Below are 22867 nucleotides of genomic sequence, written 5' to 3'. Positions count from 1 at the left end.
GCGACCCTGTTACCACCTAGAAAGCTTGGATTTTACCTCCTTTTTATGCCATAGGGGACAAGTGTTATCACCAGCTTCCTCTGATTGCAAAATCCGGTCAAGAATATTCAAGACGTCACACCGAAAAGACTTAATCTCCTATATATATATATATATATATATATATATAGCGTGATGTCGTGCCATGTACGATAGTGCCCTACAGCTGTGCTCGTTTACTAGTTTTGCGCTATATAGTACATCCACCCAAACTATTATATATATACGTATGTACAAACGTATTTGTACATATTCGAACATTCGTCGGTTTACAGAAAACGTGAACGTTTTATTTTTATCACTCTGCTGCTATAAAGGCATAAAATGAAAATCCAGTGAATTTAAATTTGATAAAATTATAACTCGTACGTGTGCGAGTGGAATAAATGACTGTGTAATCGAAAATAGTCGGTATTGAGAGTTTTTTAAGTGACACATTGATATGGAGGCAAAGGGAAATAGAAAGGAAAGTGTCGTACAGTTTTCGGGGCAAATTCATCAAGAGTCTTGCATGTGGAAAACTACCCTCCCAGTAGAAAATGTGGCATTTAAAGTAGACGTATAGACAGCCTTTCTCGGTGTGTGTATGGGAATCAAACAGAACTTGCTCCGGAGAGACAAGAAATTTTTGTCGAGCCTCAGTCTCGAGAAAAGCTGACGTTGTGTATGAGAGGACAAGTTAAAGCTTTTTAAGCACCCGTCGTGCATAGCAAAATTGTTTTCCAAGTAAGAGCGACGTACCATCTGTCTCGGACATGCCGATAATCGAGAGAACCCGATGATAATACTATCGTGCAATATTTGACAGATTCTTTTTACTTGGAGAAAAGCTCTTGTATCATCGAGTAGTATTTTTTTTTTTTTTTTTTTTGATAAATCTGCTTTTGGCTGAGACTCTTACCGGTGGAATTTAAACGTATATATATATATATTGGATTATATGCATAAATATAACAATTTATCGTTTCGTTCTTAATGAAGAGTTTGCGTCTAAACAATGAGTGGTTCCGGTGGGAGCATTTGGACCAGGCTAAATCGCTTTGTGGAAAAGATAAATGAGAGAATTTTTCCCGCATTTTCGAATGATCGCGTTTTATCCCATTTTTCTTAGTGGCCACCCCTATGGATTAGTTCTCTGGCGATACAGCGCCCATTTACAAAGTCTGATCTATCTAATACGCGCGTATTCGAAGCAATAAATAATTTACAGGACATTTAAAGTCATCGAGTGCTCCCCCTGCTTCGGTCCTCCTGCAAAAATTTATCATCCACGAATCAGTAAAGCCCATCGTTTTTGTTACTCTTGTAAATAATTCTGGAACATTATTGTTTCGTAAGAAGAATACTTAATTGATACGTTACACTTTGGCTTTTTTTCAAAAATGAAAGTTAGTTTGATTAAGATGATATAGTTATGTGGTATTTGGTTTATAAATCTTTAAGAATGGAATTATTGAGAATTATATAATGTCAGAGTATATATAGATATTATTCTTTTATTATAAATTTTATTACTCTTGTATATAATTCTGGAACATTGTTTCGTAAGAAGAATAATTAATCGATACGTTACACTTTGGCTTTTCTTGAAAAATGAAAGTTAGTTTGATTAAGATGATATAGTTATATGGTAGTTTGTTTTATAAATCTTTAAGAATGGAATTATTGAGAATTATATAATTTCAGAGTATATATAGATATTATTCTTTTATTATAAATTTTATTACTCTTGTATATAATTCTGGAACATTGTTTCGTAAGAAGAATAATTAATCGATACGTTACACTTTGGCTTTTCTTGAAAAATGAAAGTTATTAGTTTGATTAAGATGATATAGTTATGTGGTAGTTTGTTTTATAAATCTTTAAGAATGGAATTATTGGGAGATATATAATTTCAGAGTATATATAGATATTATTCTTTTATTATAAATGTTGATGGTTATGATCGTTGACAAGCAATTTCGTAGCGTCTCATGATAAATTGAAACAAGTGTGGCTAGTAGGCTATTTTCACAGCCACTGGCTCTGCTAGCAGTCATATCGGTCATCAGAGGTCTGGGACAAATCACATTGTTCTCTGTACTCTACAAGGATTAATTCCTCTTTCCAAGCGCTTGCTTTTCATCAAGCAGAAAAACTTACAACGTTTTCTACGAACTCTCTCCTATATAACTACATTTTCCACTTGTATTCCTCGGAGTTATTTTTTTAATTATTCCTCACTCCCCCCCCCCCCCCTCTTTCTCTTAATGATTCAAAATAAATATAGACCCGAAAGAGTTTAAGTAAAGACCAGATCCGAGCACGTTGTACAATTTTGCTGAAAAGCTTTGGCCGGTTCTTGGTCGTTGATGGTACCGAACGAGCGGCCACAACTCGCACACCATCCTCTTTAATATCCCCTTTTATTACCGTCCCTTTCATTTTCTTTTTTTCCAGATTCTTCTAATTTTTTTCAAACTCTATCTCTCCATCTCCCTGGAAGAATAATTATTTGGTCGTTACTTTCACAGTTATCGACAAACTTGGAAAATTGTTAAATTTAGAATTTTATTCGTTTTACAGCAGAAAGAAATTCTTTTGAAAAACATATATTTTTTGTAAAAGCTGTTTTGAATTGTTTAAATTTTTATTTTAATGCTTAATTCGAAAACTTCCATCTTCGAGAATGAAGAGGGGGTGGGGGTGTCTACGAGGAGAGTGTTAATCGACATAAATATATACAGTCGGAGGAGATCCAAAAGCGTGTGTATAAGGGGAAGGTTTACTTTACAAGTTTTCTTTTGTCGGTAAGGCGAGGCACTCGTGATCCACTTAGCCAGAAAAGTGGATGGGACTTATAGAAGCTACTTGTGCCGGAGCAGCGGGCCATTTTGATAAAGCAAGGCCATGAGTAGACCGCGTCGGAGCTGCGCGAAGATCCGACACCGTATAATTACACATAAAAGTAATTAATTGCTCAATTTTCAAGGAAAAACGTTTTATACGTGGATAGTCGTCAGTGTTGGCTCTAAAAAACATTTCCATTTCCGTTCGTCCAACACCAAAATTGTTCGATTAACAAATTTTCCCACTTATAGGAACGCCATTGATTTTTCATCTTGTATCTTCAACTTTGAGACAGAATCCCATTAAGGAATTAACGATAATTCGATAAAACTAGGTTCGATGAAAAAATTTAATTTTTCCACCCAAGTCGACCTGCGTAATATCATAAACGATGACTCGATATAGTGCAAAATGGAGGAAGTTTGTTAGATCAATTATCCTTGCTTCATTTAATTCGACAAATCGTTTAATCCAATGAACAACGTTAAAGAGTGAGAAGCTATTTTAAGTTGGGAACTAATGTAAATTGCTGATACTGAATTAAGCCACGAATGACCTTTGCTCGAATGGTTCCAATTATCGAAGTTAATATTTTCTTCAAGTCCTGCAACTCAGGTTGATAAAAAAATTGGAAGGAATTTTTAATAATACGTCGAGTGCTGATTTATCTGTGGATAATTATATATTTTAGATTAAGCTAAAACTCTGGAGTAAAGTGAGAAGAGCTAAGCTGGACGCACTCTGCACCCTCGAAGGATTAAATTACCACTTGGAGCATGAGAAAAGCAAGTGTTATCGATTTCAGCTTCGGTCATCTAGGAGATAAGCTTACAATTACTTTCTATATACTTACTTGCTAAAAAGCTGTTGTCTATAGATATGTATATATTATGTTGGTGAGTGATTGGATCAGAGTTGTATGTATGTACATACACACACACACACACACACAACATTATCATGATAAATTATTAGCAGAGAGGCTAGTAAATCTTGGCGAAAGAGTTTAAAGGCAATGCAAGTGTCGAGTGATAAAATATATAATTTATCGAACAATAAATTATTTACAAGTTTTGACCCAATTTTTCGTAAATGTGGCTGAAAAGCTAATTAAGCTAATTAAGGCTGTAATCGATGGGCAGAAAATACATATATTTTCGTAGCTGCTCCATTATTTTATTTTCCCTTATAAAGTCTATGCTAAAATGAGTTTTTAGGTAAAATGCACTGGCTTCTACGTAGAGTAAGCTGAAACGGGAGCTTTACGCCTTAAAGCCGATCAATCATGCAATAAAACGCTGACTAATGGTATCGATAGGCCAGGCAAGTAAATCAAGATGCACGGAAGCTTTTTCACCGCAGCATCGTTGCGAGCTTGCAAGTCTGCGAAAAGCGATAGGACGTAGAAATACAAAAGTTAAGGCATTTTCAACAAAAACGGTATAGTATATATCGTAAAGTCACGTGAAAGATATACAAAGATCAATCCTGTAACTAAACAAATTTTTTCTTTTCCTATATATATATATATATATATATATGTATGTAAGCATCATTAATGCAATTCCTCGGTAAACTCGTTTGTCGGAATAAAAATATAGAATCCGAAATAAAATTAAGTAGAGACGTAATTGTAGAAAGATTGATGAGAGTTTCCAAACTTGCTTTTCATTGCATCAGCGTTTTTACTTTCGAGATAACGATAATCTGATCGAGGAAGAAAAAAGTGTTGTAAAAGATCGCGTAATAAGTTTGCTTGGATGCCGAATGCCGAATCACTAATGACGTAGCTCCCTTGATACGCAGGCTAAATGCTTGGATTTCGAGGCATTCGATTTTTGGTTCGGCTCGAGAGGGGAGAAAAAATGGTCAGACCCAAGTAGAGCATAGATGTGGGCTTAGGTATAGGAAGAATGAAGTTTTTAAGGAGGTCGTTAGCGAAGCAAATCTGCAGGTAATTTGGAAGGTTATCAGTGGCTGGCATTGTCGCGACGTTTCATAGCTGCTTTCATTATTACGACTTGGGCGTGGTTCCTGCAAATCCACCATCTTCTCAGACGGATCTTCAGTTTATTAAAAGAAAAATTATCTGCTGATTTTTAATGAATAATTAATGTTTAGTACAGACAAGGGTACACTCAATAATTCTTACTCCATCGTTTTTCTCCTATCTCTCTCTCTCTCTCTCTCTCTCTCTCTCTCTATATATATATATATATATAAGATTTGGATACAAGCTTTTAAGTTGGATTCTTGCTTATTATTATCGAAATTCCTATATCGAATTTAAAATGTAATTTTACACCTGGGTATTTATTCTAAGGAAATTTTAAATGACAGAGAATTATTATTTATTTTTTACATTATTGTCTATATATATAAATACTAATTAGGAGAAAAATGTTTAAACCAATTGACAATTGCATGCACGTAGTTGACTGATGTTTGCATCAATTGTTCGTTGTAGAAATAAGGTGTTTGATTTTTGTAAAAACAAGTCTCATTACACACGAGATTAATGATCATTACAACGAGTGCATCAATTGACCTCATTCGAGAAAGTTAATTTTTATATACGTAATCTCCTTATTGCTTTAATCCTTGAGGACAGCTTTTTTGCAGGGAATTATTTTGCCCGATATACCCCAGTGCATTTAAATAAATTGTACCACGAGGTTCCTTAATGAAATTAATCAGGCCTAGTCGATCGTTATCGCATGTTGCCGACTCTTACGATCGACACACAAGCGTTTTAATTAATTACTGATGGCGGACAGAATGAATGGAGGACAGAGAGAATGACATTGCGTGAGAGCTCCTCATATCATTTAGATACAAGCAGGATGAAAACTGTGAGCAAACATGAACGTTAAAATATATATTAATTTGCTGCAAGGTGAATATATAATTATTACAATTATTGCTTAGCTGTAGCAAGAAGCAAACCGCGCGAGCTTTCAGCTTTACTGCAGCTTAAATTCATGCATCAGTTCTGTCGCTTTTCTTGCCTATTTACCATTCAACGATTGCATTCAGCAAGAAATAGCAGGATTAATGCTGACTTTTCACGAATCTCTTTCATTTTTCAAAGCCTTTCTCTCTTTTCATCAACTATCGCTCTATTGATATATCGCAACAGTTATTTTATTCGTACATGGACTATATATATCCTCGACAAAAGCTCCAATGCAAATGTTAAATATGAAATTTGACATTTCAGTGTGCAATTATGTATACGTTTATTATTCAAATGCGTGTAGTAACGTGAAATTTATTGCTAACATGTGCCATCAGAAATTTAGATGCCAGACCCCTCGCGTCATTGACACACGTGTAACGAATTTCAATCTGCGAATTAGTAATTGTTAAATAGTCATGTTACTCGTTCGAAAGTAGCAAATGTTTGCAATAAACAGAAACTTTTAATCGAATTAGAAAACTTTTGTAAGAGAGTGTTGATAAAATGAGAAAGATAGTTGGTATATGTCAGAGAGGAGCGTTTGTGCACTAACATTTTGTCAAAGCTTTTCCTGCCTATGACAGCTTAGCTAATCGAGAGAGCTTTAAATCAATTTTCCCTGATTAAATTAGCGTTTATAGGTGGTCGTTATTAACGATAATTAATAAATACTGATTTATCAATTGATTATACCCTGTACTCCTTTTTTTTTTTTTGATAATATAAAGTTTCAGCTATATCAGAATTTTCATCCCAAACTTTAATATTGAAAATTGTTAAACGTAGTGTGTAAGCAAATGTTGTAGATGAAGCACATTAAACTGCCAAACGTGTTCGCTCCTTTGATTTATCGTAGACGTTGAAGCCAAAAGTCTTGGACGATCTTTTCTTTCCGAATAGCTGTGAGCATTTCTGATTCGAGAGACGAGGAGATGAAGAAAGAAAAAAAAAAACGACCATGCTTACCTTGCGTTATTTGCCTGGGAAGAAAGATATAGAGCTAGATGGGAAAAACCACCCAGGTTAACGCTTTAAAAGCTCGGATACGTCAAATCCTAAAGTAACACTCGTCAAGCGCAGATGTTTAATCTCGAAAAGGAAAATTGATCGGAAAACGAGGTAGAATATAGTATGATTTACAGGACGAGTGTTTTACCGTGCGTATCATTGGTCGCGCGGCCATTCCAGTGTGTGTCGATCGTCGTGCAATTGGGAAATGGTGTCCGTGTGTGTGTGTGTGTGTGTGCCAGCCGCCGAGTCATATCAGATTTGCCCAAAACTTTCGACGATTTCGTCATTATTCATATAAAAGAACGAGCTTCGGGCTTGCTGCCACGTAAACTATAAATCATTGCTTTTCTGCTATCGTATCAGAATTTTCCATGACAGGTGTGTGTGCCGCGAGAGAAAGGTTGGAAAAAGAAATGAAAAATTCTCTCTATCAGCTCCGATTGAATTTTTTTAACGATAGCTTGAGGCCTTTCGAGCAAAAATCTCTGAGAATTAAAGAATTTTCTCTCGTTCTGAAATGTTTCGATGCATTTTTATTGCATACGTATTTGTTCTATGTGCAAAAACTCGCAGAACGATCGTGTATCTGCACAAAAGGATGTGTAAGAAAATATTCTTGAAGTCTGCAGCATGTACAATGGAATAATTTTACAGATTTTACAAATATTTTAAAAAGCTTCCATCGCATCTTTAAACCATCCTTAATTTATCATCAAACGATCATCGCAACTTATTTTTATATGTACATGAACCATCGAGAGAGGTTTTAATCGCAGGGAGAGGAAATTTGTGGAAAACAAACGGGACGACAGTTTTTTGTCGAGGGAACAGCTTTGTTAAAGGCCAAACGAGAGTTAACTGCTCCATCAGTGTCAGCCTGTTTGCGGAAGTTTCAAAAATGTCTCGCGTTCATTCTCGCACAGCTTCTCTTTGGCTGGATTTATTTCGATAAACATTGATTTTCACGAAGAATCGTGATATATTTTTTTGCTTTCTTCCCTCTCTCCACAGCTTCTCCATCAATGCGATAAGAATTCAACTTATCCTAATCGGAAAGTTCTTGATTCGGTAAGAAAATAAGAAAAACTTGTACACGATTGAAGTAAGGGGGTCGAGAAGAGAGATAACGAGGAGAATAGTACTCGTCGCAAAGCTTTGTCGTGCTCGAAGGAAATTTATATCGAATATATTTTATCAACCAACACATGGATGAAGAGTGTTGAAATATTAAATGAACGTTCGATCACCGAACTACTTTTTATTTATACAATTTTCTGTTAGCCTAATTATTTTTCTCACCAATTTTATCAATCTCGATCAATCCACGTATCTATATATATATATATATATATATGATAGTTGGACTGCTTGTCTAAACGAAACTTTCTCAATTTTTAATTAACTATATATGAATTGCCGTTGTACATATTGCTCTACCTCTGTGGTGTGTGGATGATTGTTATTTTTTCAATACGTTCGTGAAATCTCCATTTTTGACGAGAATCCAGCTACCACACACGGCGCGTTGAATTTGTTTTCATGAAAAAGAGAATGCAAAAATAGTGGCGTATAAAAGAAGCGTTGTATAAGTAACGCGCGCAGCTTTAGCAATGAATTTTCTGGTGAATCCGTTTTATACCGTATGGTATACGACGAGACGCAAAGCTAACAGTTCCACCATCAACGTCCTTGTGAGTTTACTGCGACACACTTCAAGCAGGACCTCTAAGAATCTAAAAGTCTTTTTTATCGATTTCGTATACATCCTTGCACTTCTCATCTCACATGTTTTTCTTCTTTTTTTTTCCAAATTACATGTACATCGTTACGGAGAAGTTTTCAGAGCTCCTAGTTGCGAAATTGGTCCGGAAGTGAACTAAATTGAAAAAATGTTTTAAACAGTCAGAGAGTAGGAATATTTAATGTTTAGGTGCATCGTATAAATGCACATTTATTATATGATAGTGCAGGTGGCAGTAATGCAGTATGGTGGTGGTGGTGGTGCCAGATGGCGTTGTGAATATAGGAATTTCTTTATATGACAATGCGACAGCAACGGTGAGCAACGTCTCGTCGAAATAAGACTATATAGATTTTGAGGTGGAAGGAGAGAGACAGGATCTTTTTGCAAAAATCCAACAGAGAAATTTTGCTATACTTATATATATATAAGGTATATTCTAGTTGGACCATCGGAAATTCACGTATATAAAAAATTGCACACGAATCCCACTGATTCGCATGATTTTTGCTTATTTTCATAGAAAGCTTCTCGTTGCTTTTTTGGCAAGCAGCGCTACATTTTGCCAATAAATCGTGAGTATTTTTGCAAAAACGATGATTTGATAAGGTGAAAGGGAGCAAAATGTGAATTGTGGGCTTTGTATCGGGGAAAAAGCTTTTGAAAACATCTCTTAATGGCGATACTCGTTGAACGTTTTGAGATCGCGAGACACTGTACGATATTTCGAGATAAGGGAAGAATTATGGTTTATCGTTAGCCGACCGCGAAGCTGCAAAAGTTCCAGAATCGAGAGTTTCATGCAGGCGTATCGAGGTGTACATCTCAGCCGTCAGAAATTGTGTTATAGTTAGTTATCCATTTTCGCATCACTGATTTAGAATTATTAGGTACCAACCAACGCGAGGTTAAAAATCACACCAAACTCTTTCTCTCTCGTGCATGCGTATATTTTTATCGTTAAATTATTTTCTCCCCCTTTTTTAATTTACGTATATGTATATGTTCACTTCAAGCCTTGTACGAATGATCAGGTTAATTTTCCCACAATTGCAATAATAAATATCACATCTTTAATATTATGCAAATATGTTATTACGATAAATACTTTCCACCTCTCAATGTAAATTTCGTTAAATTTCATCGGCAAATGTACCAACGTTAATTGCTGTACACGAAGAGTATAGGCAAATTTGCATTCTCATTATCATTTTTAACGATCGTGCAATAAATGTACCGTTTAAAATAATATATTTCGTTCATAAAATCCACAAGGTTTTAAACTAAGATAGAAATAATTGATTTTGTTAAAAAGGGGAAACGACGATATTGGTAACTGGCGACAAATACGGCACTGATTCATGAAATTTGCTGTAGTAGACATTATCGTAGATTGCTCTCCGTGGTTTCGAGTATACACGTGTACGTATCATCAGAAATCTGCTATATCGGAATAATACAGAGTACGAACTATTTTCACCTAGGCAAGCACCGCACGGTAATTTGCTATTTTCCAGTAAACTGTCTCTCTCTCTCTCTCTCTCCTCCTCCCTTATAGTTGCTGAAATCTTTCGACTCGCGTGTTCTCCAACGCGTAGAAATAAATCAGTAGAGAGAATATCAGGTTTTCCACATACGGTTTATCATTATTCTCCAGTTGTTTGGGAACATTTATAAGCTGTCGAGAATAAAGGATAACGAGGGTTTCGTGGGGCTGTTAAAAGGGTTCGACTGGAAAAAAGGGAGCAGTTGTTTGTTAACAACTCGATGTTCAATATTCATAGAGCTTAAAGTGTGAAAGGTCTTTGACAAGAAGATCCTTTCATTGCGATATTTGATTTGTCGGATTTGACCTAACGCTGTATTCTTGTAATAATCGATATAACACTTGCACGTGAGTATATATATGTACAATACTCTGCAATACGCGCTTTGTAGCTTCCACGCGCCTGATTCTTCGACTCCCCCTTGTTGCAAAACATTTATGCATGGCTATACAATTAAACACGTTTGCAAATTACGTTCTCGACAGCTCGCAATATACACTTTCATGCACACCTGTACTCGAAAGCTACGATCGGCACTAAAACGTACGAATATACGATATATTCTACTCTTTTGTTAGCTCTACCTGTGCGCCAATCTTTCATTTAACATTTTAACGTTCTCATAGAAACTGCTGAAAACTATCGAGAAGAATCTTCGACTCGATCCTTTTTTTGCCTCATTAACAAATAAATCTCTGAAAATTGTTTATTAATTTTACTATTATAATAATATATATATATATATAACAGTAAGAGAAGCAGTATGCAAATTTCTTTAGAAATCCTTTCCATCCGAGAGCTCGCAAATTATTTCGCGCGTCCAATATTCATATATATGTCTGTTTTCAAGAGCGAGATTACCATTGAGCAAAGCTAGCTTTTGGTATATCCGCTGATCTTCATTTGCCTATAATAGGGCTTTCCCGCCCGGAAAAATAATATAATGGACTCGAGAGATGCATTCGCCACGAGGAGAGTACATGTGCACTTGCGTTATCCATGATTTATATTTGACCAAAGTTTCGAAAGCAGGAACTCTTTTTTGCATCTCGTACGACGACGTAGGTGCATAAATACTCTGCTTATCCGAAAAGTGAAAACTATAGAACGATTTTATCGCGACAGAACTTTACAGTGCTTTCGTACTTTCCATGCTGTACTTGGAAAAAAACGCTTTGGAATGAAAAATTATTATACACTTCTAAAACTAATTCATGGACTTGGATTTGAAGCTCGATGTTTAAAACGTTGTAATAATAATTTAGTAAATTTATCGAACTTGGCAATATTTACTTGCATTGTTATTCATTCGGTGACTGCGCCTCGATGCTATTTAGATGCAGGTGGTTATACTATACTCGTTAATTATTTATTTTTGTTGTTTTTTTTTTTTCAAGAATTTTTCTCCCGATTGTAACAATTTCTTTCTTGTAAAAGAATTGCAGAGCGAAATAATTATTTATCCTTTGATTAGATTGCTTAATGGAAAAGGGAGTCGCTTTCTGCCATAAACAAAATTTGATTGCAACTCTCGTGTATAGAGAAATAAAGTTCTCTATGCTGATTGTCCAAAGTTCCGACTGTACAGGTACAAAAGAGTCTATTAAATAGCTATAAAAAAGCTTAAATTTTATCAAATTAAGTTAATAAATACTGCTAATAGTCCCAAGTGGCTTGGCATGCAATATCTTCTATATAATATTGAAAATTTAGTATCAGTGTAATATCAAATTAGGCTAAAATTTTATTAGAATCTTCAACTGAAGCCAATATTGATAAACAATTTATACTCGTGCTATAAATCACGTTAAAACGAATTCGCCTCGGCCAACTTTGGTAAAATAATTACCAACCATTTCACTATACACCCTGCAACGAGTATATACCTTTGTGAATCTATCTTGTTTTACAGTAAATGCACAATTACTTACAATAGTTCTATAATTAGTGTCGTTAAAGGCAATATACTTGAATCCATTTCAATGAGTAATCAGTAAGTTTAGCAATTATTGTTACAACTGCTTCGATAGTATAGTGTAATTGCAGACAGCAGGAAAATCAGATGCTTGCAGAGGCATTTGCACTGAACGAGCATTTGGCTGCTGAATACAATTTTTAGCAAAAACTTTACTACGTAGGAGGTTTAGGTTGCGTATACTGATGGGAGTGCCAACATAGCAATCGATAATACTCCTGCACGCTAATGCTACGCGTCGTGACTCTATGTGTACTGTTGGAAAATGGGAGAAGGGTCGAGCCAGAGGATACGTGTGTAGTTTGCAAGTGTGTGTGTGTGTGTGAGAGAGAGAGAGAGAGAGAGAGAGAGAGAGAAATGTGAAAAACTTATGGTTCAAAGTTCATACACTAACAAGTAAGAATACGAAGAGAATTCTACGTTATAAATAATCTGTTTTTAACATATACATGCCAGTTTAAACTCGGACTATATCACTAGATTTTGTATGACTGAGCGTACAGTTGGATCACTGAACCTTTCAAGTAGTAATCCCCTATAGAGGCTGCTCCTTCTTTTTTACACCTATCAACTTTCTGTTCTAACCAGTCTCTCCCTCGCATATACGATTGCATAACACGTAGATCCTCGAATTACATGGAAAAGCTCATCTTCGCTGTAAACTGATTGGAGTTACGTAAGATAATTAAAATTTATCCATTAACATTAATAGATAAAATTGTATCAGACGTGTTCATCGTGCATAAATTGCTATACGAAAGTCCAAGCTGTTATTCAATTATTTATTTTCACCTTTGCATTATTCAGACTATAAACAGGATTAGAATTGTTTTATTATACGATGATAAAGCTTTTAGTATATTCAGATGGGAGTAGAAACACATAAAATGATGGAGCTTTGTTATATTTGCATGCATAAAAGAAAACCTTCTTCAAATATATCATATATCTATACACAAAGAAGAAGATGTATTTTTCAGAACAAATTCGGTATATAGCAAGCATGTAATAGATGATAGATCCTGGAACCCTCTTTTACCGAGTTTAGCCATTAACCTCTATTTGCACCATGGTGAGTTAGGATGGGGTGGCTGAAATCAAGGGATCTAGCCAGACTTTACGATTCCCTCTCCAGAAGTTTATCAGAAAATTGTAAGTAAGCTCCTTTTCGATAATAAAAATCTTCGACTTCGTCAATGGATTAAACCCAGAGCAAATTGAAGAAGAAAAAAGGAAAGAATCGTTTGTTTATACAAAAATTAAATCGTACCCCACCCTCGGTTGTTAAACACGTTCACTGTAAATTATCCGGAACATGATAAAGGGCTTGCCTGAGGGACCTGCTCGACGAAGTAGAGAAGGGCAATTCCCCGAGTGTCCTAGCTAGGATATAGTTTCGTAAGAACATTGCATCATTACCTTTACTTAATTACGATACGTGCTCGTGTAACGTTCGATAGGCCAGAGTACAGGAGCAAAAATAATCAATATGACAATCGATACACAAATATCCCACTTTTACTTTTAGCAACGACTCTAATAATCAGTCTCGTTACGTCAAAGAGGAACAATGTGGTTGCTTATATTATTATCTCGGATAATTACGTACCTGTACCACACTGTGTACCATTCCAGATACTTGGAATCTGCCAACGAACGTCCGCAATTTTCCTCTCCTCGCGTACCACAGCTGAAACTATAAAGTAGAAAGCAAAAATAATCGAGGAAAGAGACACGACTGCTTACACTTTGGCCCGAAGATTCTTCCAGCATTTCGATATAATAATTGCCTCGAGGAAGGATGTCGAGAATAATGCGAAGTATGATAACCTTAACGAAGAGAGAAGGATCGTTAGATTTTTCGCTGCCGCGTGGGCCAGGGTCCCCAGGTTGCCTCCAGTCGACACTCGTCGACTTTAATCCATAACGATGACGCAATTAACGAATGCTCGTCGACGTTGAGAAGCAAAAAGCAGCGAGAAGAAAAAAAAGATCCTATCGAAAGCAGCAACCGTATAGGAAAGAAACTTTGTATCCAATACGTTCCAACGAGTTTCCAGGGTGAATTTGCGAAACGCGTAGCGACTCGAGGATTAAGAACGTCAGCTTTAATCGAGGTATTAATATGCAAGTGTACTATGCTATCTATACCACTCTACCACCTATATATATACATACATAAAAGCCTGAGGGACGAAAAAGAAGGGGGTGAACGGGGTAAAAGTGGATGATTCTGCGTGACTGTCCGGAAGTAGGTAAAATTTGGATATGACACGTGAAAGTCAAGTCGTTGGTTGGTTGATGGTGCGCGTCGAAGAAGGGGGTGCCGCGCGCCGCAAAGTGGACTCGGTGGAGACGCGAGCGCGCAACGGCGCGGGGCCAGTCTGAGTCGAGTCGAGTGGAGCGGGAGAAGGTTTGAACGGAGATGAGAAGAGGGGCGAGAGAGGGGGGGGGGGATGGGGTGTGCTGGTGGTGGAAATTGCGCCAGGGAGAGGTGGAAATGGTGGCTGGTCTGGTAGTGGAAAACGAGCAGCAGCAGCACCGAGCACGGAGAACGGAGGGGAATGCTAAAGCTGGGGGTTCGAAGCAGCTGAGAACAGTAGGAGTAGGTCACACCGTCGACCACAGCGGCAGTCTGCGTTTGGCGAACGGCTCGCCTGCTCTGCTTCCATCGATACCAGAACGAAATTTCTATCTCGTCTCCATTCTCCATTCTTCCACTTTTACCGTACGTCTATTCTTTCTCTTTCTCTTTAACCTCGCTTGAAACCGTAACATCCCCCCCCCCCCCCCCGCCATTTTCTCGTAGGGATACATTTCTCGGCATTCCATCGTTCGTACCCCATAATCTCACTCGATCGTTAAATTGTAGCGAGCATCGTACACTCGTATTTAAATGTTCTTTTTTTACTTTTCGTCTTCGCGATCGCTGCTTCTCTTCCCCTCCACGCCTATAAAAACCAAGACAGCTTCTGGGCTGTCGAGGTACTCCGCGTCGAGTTTCCGATTCGCGACGAAAAAACAAGTCGGTGTACGGGTTCTATATAGAGATCGAGGCTTTTGTTGCACCAGTAGAGAAAAGAAGACTCGAATCACAGTGGCTGAAAAACTCGCGTCTGCTGTTATCACTTGTATTACTACTGCGATTGCTATATATAGCGTTGCTATCACCCTCACCCTCTCTCTCTCTCTCTCGCTTAGAAACCCCTTTATACCCTCGTTCTCTCTAGTTTCTTTTTAGGTCTCTCTCTCTCTCTCTCTCTCTCTCTGTAACAAAAGCTGCTTTTCCTTGCGAGAGTCCTCAACGATATGCCAGTGAATCTCTGTCTTTTTTTGGACGACGAAATATTCGCGTTATCGCGAATGAATGAGAAAAGTTTTATTGCAGGATGCACGCTCGTGCACGGTGCTCGGCTAAAACTTGCTAATGGGAGAGCAAATTCTTTCTTTGCCTCGCAAAGTCATCCTCGAGACGAACGATTGACTCAGCGACCCGAGTGTACGTACGCTTTCGAGGATGGTTAACCAACTGCAATTTTTCTTCAATCATCGAGATTCGACCCTCTCGCTACGCGGTCCAATTCGGTTTGCATGTGATTCCGGAACTGGAATCTTTCTCCGCGAAGCCCCTTGCCTCTCGACACTCGGCACATTTTTCCTCCATTTCTATATATATATATATATATATATATCAGTGGAGAAATTCAATATCGCTATATAGGAAGCACCGAGATATGCCCTGCTTACCGGCAGCTATTTTTTATTCCGATTGCTAAATAGATTAAATTCCTCCTAACTCGGATCTTTGTCACAATTTTCTCTTCACGATCCTCCGTAAAAAATAATTTATTTCAAGGGCAATGAATGTTGGAGCTCCGAGCGTCGTATAAATCACGTTACAATTTATTCTTGCAGACTATAGAATCTTTTATGGGAAAAAATGTAATATTTTGCTCCAATATCAGCTTCACGTTTATTATATTTCTCGAGATTGTTTTTTTTTCTTCTCATTTTATAATTAATATATTCCATTCAAAAGGAACGTTGTTCCAGCGATGGGAGTAAACGAGAGATCCAAGATCGAAATATGTTTTTGTTCGTAGAGAAACTTAGAGTCCGAAGTGATCGAAGGCCGTTTCGTCAAGGATAAGAGGAAGATCCTCGTTTTTACGCTCGAGAAAAGTTCGCTCCTTCGGCTGTCGACCGAAAAAGGAAAAAGGAAAAACTGCTCATACGATGGGGACTCGTCGTAAGAAGCGCTCTGTCCTTATCAAGAACGAGTAGTTGGAGTTGCATTCGATCGTTGGGCCAACTTTGGCCTGATAAACGCTCGCGGTGAATCCTCGTGCCACTCTCGCTTGTATATTTGCAAAAAATGTGCGAAAAATTGCCTCGCGACTGAAAATAAATATTTCCCGTTTTGGAAGAGAACCGACGATTCGATTTCTGGAAAATTGTCGATTCTACGAGAAATTATCAGTCGAGGAACGAACGGACGAGTTTATAATGAATCGACGCGCGATGTTTCGAATGCCTCAAACTATTCGCTCTATTCATTTCATCATTTCCGCACTGAATGGAGCGCGTCGAGACCGCGTTTTGCATTCTACAAGTTTTGTCATTTGGCGAATATAGCAGTGGATAATTAAATTGTAGATTACGGCGTGTCGAGAGAGTCTACGAGATTGTGAGAAAAATACTTTGGTGCAGGAAGTATGGCCTACGAGACTTAGCAGTGTGGTGCTCGTTACAAGTGTGAAATGTTGCAAAATTTTCTTGACGAGTCAAGCTGGACGGTGCGTTTATTGTACGTAAAAAGTCTACTATATATATGCATTATAGTCCCCGTAGATGTGGTAGAGCGAGTAACGAAGAGAAGAGAGGACTGTTAATTTACAATTGTTGATCTTTTACAGTCGTTGCGTAACGTTTCTCCTTGTCAATTAATAACCGCTGATATTGTGGTTAGCTCGTTAAAGTTCTATATATATGTATACACGGTTTGGCGATGTTTAACACTCGCAATTTTCTCGATAAACGTGTGGTGTAAACCTCGAGCACTCAAACTACCCAAACTATCCCTCCTAAGATGGGACAACTCGATCAACAACGCTGCCAGAAGTGATTTAACAGATAATAAGCTCGTCGCGAACAGTGCGCCGAGACGAATAAAGAAATCGTAAAAGTGATAACCGTCGCCATGTTGGATTAAGCCGATTTTTCTCTCTTTCTCTCTCTGTGAAAAAAAAGAGAAACCTGAAAAAATGCGAACGACTGTAATTACCTTCAACTAATTGCAAATTACAAGCTCGATTATAAGCATAATCTCCCGATTCTTTCGCAAAGTATACTTATTAAAAACCACGTGGCGAACGAAATAACGATCCGTATATAGTGGCGATTTTTGGTCCCGTTCTTTTTTTTGTTTTTCACCGTGATGCAACAACTGGTAAAGTTGATTGGATGGTGCAAACCAAGTCGAAGGCAACTTTTTCTCTTATTTGTCTCAAAGATACAGCGTGTATTTCGTTGGGGCGGAAGAAAGAAATGAAGGGTGGCGAATCAGAAACACCCCACCTGATCCGAAGTAAACGTTTTTGAGGTCACGGCAGTCTGGGGATCCGGCAATCTTCTCGATACTCTCTCGTGCCCCTTATATATATATATATATATATAAAATATATGTATATATATATATATATATATATATGTGTGTGTGTGTGTGTGTGTGTGTATACAGGGAGAAGAACGAAGAGGTATAGAAAGAAATCTGGAGTGCAAAAGCCACGACGTACGAGATCAATAGGATTATCTCCGGTTAAACGAGTGGTGCGTGATGGCAAAGCTGATATCAAAACGACACGCGTAAAGTGAGATACGTTGCTGCAGCCATTCGATTGGAGAAAATTGCCCACGTGCCCTTGGTAAGCTGAGATCGACCGAGGAAGACTCCTGCAGCCCGGAAGTACTTGGACGGAAATCTCGCGCACCAAATTGATTGACTTTCGAGGGATCGACGCGTACATGTGTGCTATATAAATAGGATTATTCGAAAGACTGATATCAAAAGGATACGTGTAGTGTGAGATTCGCTGCTGCAATTCGATTGGAGAAAATTGCCCACGTGCCATTGTCAGTTAAGATCGACCGAGGAAGACTCCTGCAGACCGGAAGTGCTTGGACGGAAATCTCGCGCACCAAATTGATTGACTTTCGAGGGATCGACGCGTACATGTGTGCTATATAAATAGGATTATTTGAAAAACTAATATCAAAAGGATACTTATAAAGTGAGTTACATCCCCTCGTTTTATTGCAACACTCGAATCGACTCGAGAAAATTACGTTCCGCTGCCCTTGTACGTACGACCGCGATCACCTCGAAGACACTCGTAGATACCGGAAGTACACAGGAGGGGACCAGTGATTGTGGGGTGCGTGAGAATTGATATGCATGAAAGTGACACGCGTGAATCGAGACATCCTCTCCGATGCCGAAGCCATTCGACTCGAGCAAATTGCCCACTTGCCCTCGGAGGATCGTTCTAGGAAACACACTCGCGCCAACCGGAAGTTGGAGGGACCGTGCAGAATCACCTCGGGTTAACGAGTGTGCGCGATGCTAAACCCGATATGCAAAGAACGACACGCATAAACTGAAATCGCTGCTGCAGTCACACTCGAGTCAAGAAAATTGTGTCCACGTGCTTGTTCTCTTGCAGAATCGCAGCCTCGTCATCCGGGAAGACTGAAACGAACCGGAAGTAGCTGAAGAACAAAGAGAAGAGATAAAATTATTTTCGTGATTAAACAAGTGTGTGCAGTGGCAAAACTGATGTGAGATCGATGGAAATAAAGCGAGATACTCCTTCGACGTTGGAACCACTGGAGTAAAGGAAATTAACCAGAGCCACGTGACCCGTGCGCGAGCTAGATCACCTCGAGGGAAAGAGTATATAAGTACTCGAAGAGAAATCTTGCGCAGCACACCGATCGACTTTGTTGCTGCATCCTCGTCTATATAATTAGTGCTACGGATTCCATTGGAATTGACTCGCTTGGAAATACATTTTGATAATGCAGAAATCGATGCATCGAGTTGTCGGAGAACAATATTTAACGAATCTTGAAGAAACAATAATTCGCAGCTGATTGTATAATTAAAAGGCACGTCGATATTCAGCTCGACTCTTGGAGCATTTGCATTGTGCTTCTTAAGCCCATGCAGCTGAATTATTCAAGCAACTTTGAATCTCAATGGATTACAAATATCCTCCTGCTGGAATTTTGTGCTTGGAATTGCATTATACGGTAAACTCGCAGGGTGGAAATTGTTGACGAAGACGAAGCGTTAATTGTTCGGATAATTGATCGCTGACTCTGTATACATTTGGTATAGTTGAAGAGTATTGAGGGAATTCGTGCGAGCGGTTAAAAGTGACGATTGTCGAGTGTTATTGCGGAATGTAGGGTGGATGTGCGAAGGATGTTGGGGCATTTTAAATGGTGGATTATCGAGAGAGTCGACTCGATCCTCGTTGCGAAATGGATCGACGTATTTTCAGAGTGGAGAGAGAGGAAGAGTAAAATCGATCGCGCCCCTCTGGACGTTTTTAAGCGCAACGCCAAGCGCGGAGTAACTAGCTCTTATTTTAAATTGAATCCATTTGCTGGGAATAAGGAATAAATTAAATTGCGCAACGTGTGTCGACTCGAAGGAAGCAGCAAAGGGATTGATAGTAGTCGCGCGTTGTTGCAGCCTCCAGTCGCATTAGCAAACTGCTCGCAAACTTTGAAAGATTAAAAATTGACCGCTGGGAGCGACCAAAGTTCAACTTTTCTTCTCCCTGGAAACTATTGGCGTTTCAGTGGGCTTTTTTTACGTGTTAGAATCGTACAAATTTGCTGGGATCCAACATGGAGACTCCGAGTGAAAGCGTTCGACATTCCTGCATGGCAATAATATTGATACACCTTCCTGATTGGCTCGAGTGACGAGGGTTCGAGTTCTGGTCAATCGCACCTTTAAGCTGATTCGTTGAATCTAAAGCAGCGCACAATATCACTGTACTAGGATTTTACAAGGGAAATTTTGTCATTTTTAAAATAGACCAATCTTGACTAAAGAGCTGCACGCACAAAAACATTTCCCCTGGAGAACGAGTGCATCGAAATCGAGCAAGATAGAATCCTACGATTTCTGATACGCGTGGACGAAATTTTAAAATATTTCATACGAGATAAAAGGAACCGCGTTAATAGTCCTCGAGAACTGGTGTATCGTACGATTGATGAGACTGAAAATAACAACGAATTTTAATTTGCTGGTTAAAAGGTTCGAATGAATCTAAACGGTTGAAATCAAGTAGATGTTTGTATAACGGGGGGGGGGGGGGTAAAATAAGTGTTTGTAGAGATCGATCTTGATGTAAGGAGGTAATATATAAAGAAAGGAAGATCTGGATCACACATGAGTAGCGAGTGGCCAGTTAAGTGCAAAACAAAAATCTCCACTGGTTACGAACAATATATCGCACAAAGGAAGGAAAACTGATAGTTTGGACTGTTATTCGTTTGAAGAAGACATAAAGAGTATCGCAAGGCTATATTCTCTTTCTCTCTTGAACAATATATAAAACTTTAAAGAAAATTCCAGAAAAGGTAGAAAGAGAAAATCTTGGATTGTTTAACCTACTTTTGTCTGGTTTGCAAGAGAACCCCTCGTAAACATCATAAATACACGCTCGAAAGGTTAATCCTATTTCGTGGCTTGACCAAAAATCGTAAGAATTCGAAGAAAGCAACATTTTTCTTTTAATTAACGCGTGCAAGCTATACAGGGTGTTCCACTTAAAAAGTGACCCAGAGCATAGATACAAAAACACGCGTATACCGCGCGCAGGACGAAGGATGTCAACGAAGCTCTGCTTAGATTTCACCGTGGAGCCTTCGAGCGAGTGAAAAGTTTTCGTTAAAATTAAAGCTATAGGATATTGTTCGGCCGCTGGAGGCTCGAGGCTCGTATCCGAGTAAATCAAGCACGAAATATTCGCGAGCTGTCGCGACATGATTCAAAGTGATCTCGGTGTTAACCCTCGTTGTACGGCGAATGCCAACCACCGGCGTAATTCGTGCACACACACCCAGCAGCGATTCGCAGGGAACAGGAACTCATCTGAAAATTAAATCTTGAGTCAAGCAGGTTCGATAATCGTAGTGCTGCAGAAAATTACCAATCGAGGCGTTTGGTAGATGCAAGAAGGAAAATTCGTCTTGGATAATTTGTTCCCACTCGATCCCATCTCCCCCCCCCCCCCCCGCCCCCTCTTTTTCTATCCCAAAACGTGTGTAAATAAATTGTGCTGCCCCTTGTCGACTCCCCAACGCGATTCGCATAAAAAAAAATTTCATTATTATTATCTATATATATATATATATATAACATCGTGGCTTCTTGTTTCGAATGGGATTTTTCTCAAAGAACGATTAGCGCGGGTGAAAATTGTGGGAGGAAAATATTTGAGAAAAATCATGGGCAGTTTAAGAAGGGTGTTATTGTCGAATCGGGAACTGACTTCAGCAGGACACGATGATCGTCGATGAAGTGATAAAGAAACGTTTTTAGTATACACTGGAAGAAATTCTGGGGAAGGACTGTTTGAGGCTCGTCGAGCTTTTGTATACTGCAGAAAAATATATATATACATATATGGAGTTTTGAGTGTACCGTTATTGTCACATCAAGATGGAGACTGCAGCTTCCGCGATGTTGGATGGACTAAAAAACAATCGGATAGGCAAGCTGGCCCTTTCGCGTTTCCTGTCACAGAGTCTGTGAGTAAACTAATCTAGAATGAAATGGTTGGTTTGACGTTCGGGGCTAATGAGAACATATACATATATACCGAGGCATCGGCACGTAATTGGTTCATTAATTGTTTGTTATCTTATTGTGTGTGAGTGTCGCGCTTTTTCCATGCCTCGCATCCAATTTGTGCAATGTGTATCGCTTGATTCTTCAGACCCTATTCCTATGTCATCCAGCCTATACTGTATCTTATTTTCCATTCTCCTGGATAATTCCAGTCCTTTTCTCTTGAATCGATATGTTTATGTATCACCCTTCGCCCCTCGCGTTCTCCAGCCTCGGCATGAACCGTCTTATATATATATATATACATATACATAGATTGTAATTGCGTTGGAAATATTTTCAACCAAAAAATGTTGTTCGTAAATGTTATGTCTGATTAGCTATGGCTTGGCAGAAATATTTGTCCTCTGAAGAGAATGGACTTTTAAGAAAGGTCAATGGTTAGCTGGGTACTTGTATTAAATTTAACTTTTCCAATGTGTATATTTTTTTTATTTTAGAAAATTCTGTTTTTTTTCTCTTCGCTTATTAGCTTGAAGCTATAAACATTTATGTTACACGACACGAATAAAGTTTTTACTTAAAAACTATTCAGTTATTATGTGTATACATTAGCAGAGAGGTAAATACGAGGCTTGGAGAGGGGACAGCTGCAAGTAAATGTATTCTCTTTTTTAAATGGAATCATACATTTATTTTTACTGCATGTTGTAATATGGAGAACGTTGAGACGGATTCAACGATATGCATCCGTATCGTGACCTTCGATCGACGCTCCACTCAAATGTGTTTCGATTAAAATACAAGATTTTTTTATACCCTCCAAATAACGTCGCTGTTCGTATTTCAGTGTTACCATATAGTAGATATTTTACCATATAGTGTAAGA

General features: G+C 38.4%; 1 protein-coding gene and 1 long non-coding RNA gene across 4 annotated transcripts in view; both read left to right on the top strand.

Annotated features, from left to right (window-relative positions):
- The window catches only part of Syt7 (Synaptotagmin 7), a 121061-nt gene that overhangs the window by 60213 nt on the left and 37981 nt on the right, over positions 1-22867 (top strand). The window lies entirely within an intron of this gene.
- Positions 14733-20353, top strand: LOC136776386 (uncharacterized). Its single transcript, XR_010823062.1, has 3 exons — positions 14733-14832; positions 16761-16911; positions 17845-20353. It is a non-coding gene; the product is annotated as an uncharacterized lncRNA (long non-coding RNA).

Source organism: Prorops nasuta, unplaced genomic scaffold (genome assembly GCF_024137725.1).
Source record: "Prorops nasuta isolate Cenicafe-Biocafe unplaced genomic scaffold, Cenicafe_Pnas_1.2 PNAS00009, whole genome shotgun sequence".
NCBI lineage: Eukaryota > Metazoa > Arthropoda > Insecta > Hymenoptera > Bethylidae > Prorops > Prorops nasuta.
Note: the sequence above shows the minus strand (reverse complement) of the source record. Positions and strands in the feature narration are given on the sequence as shown.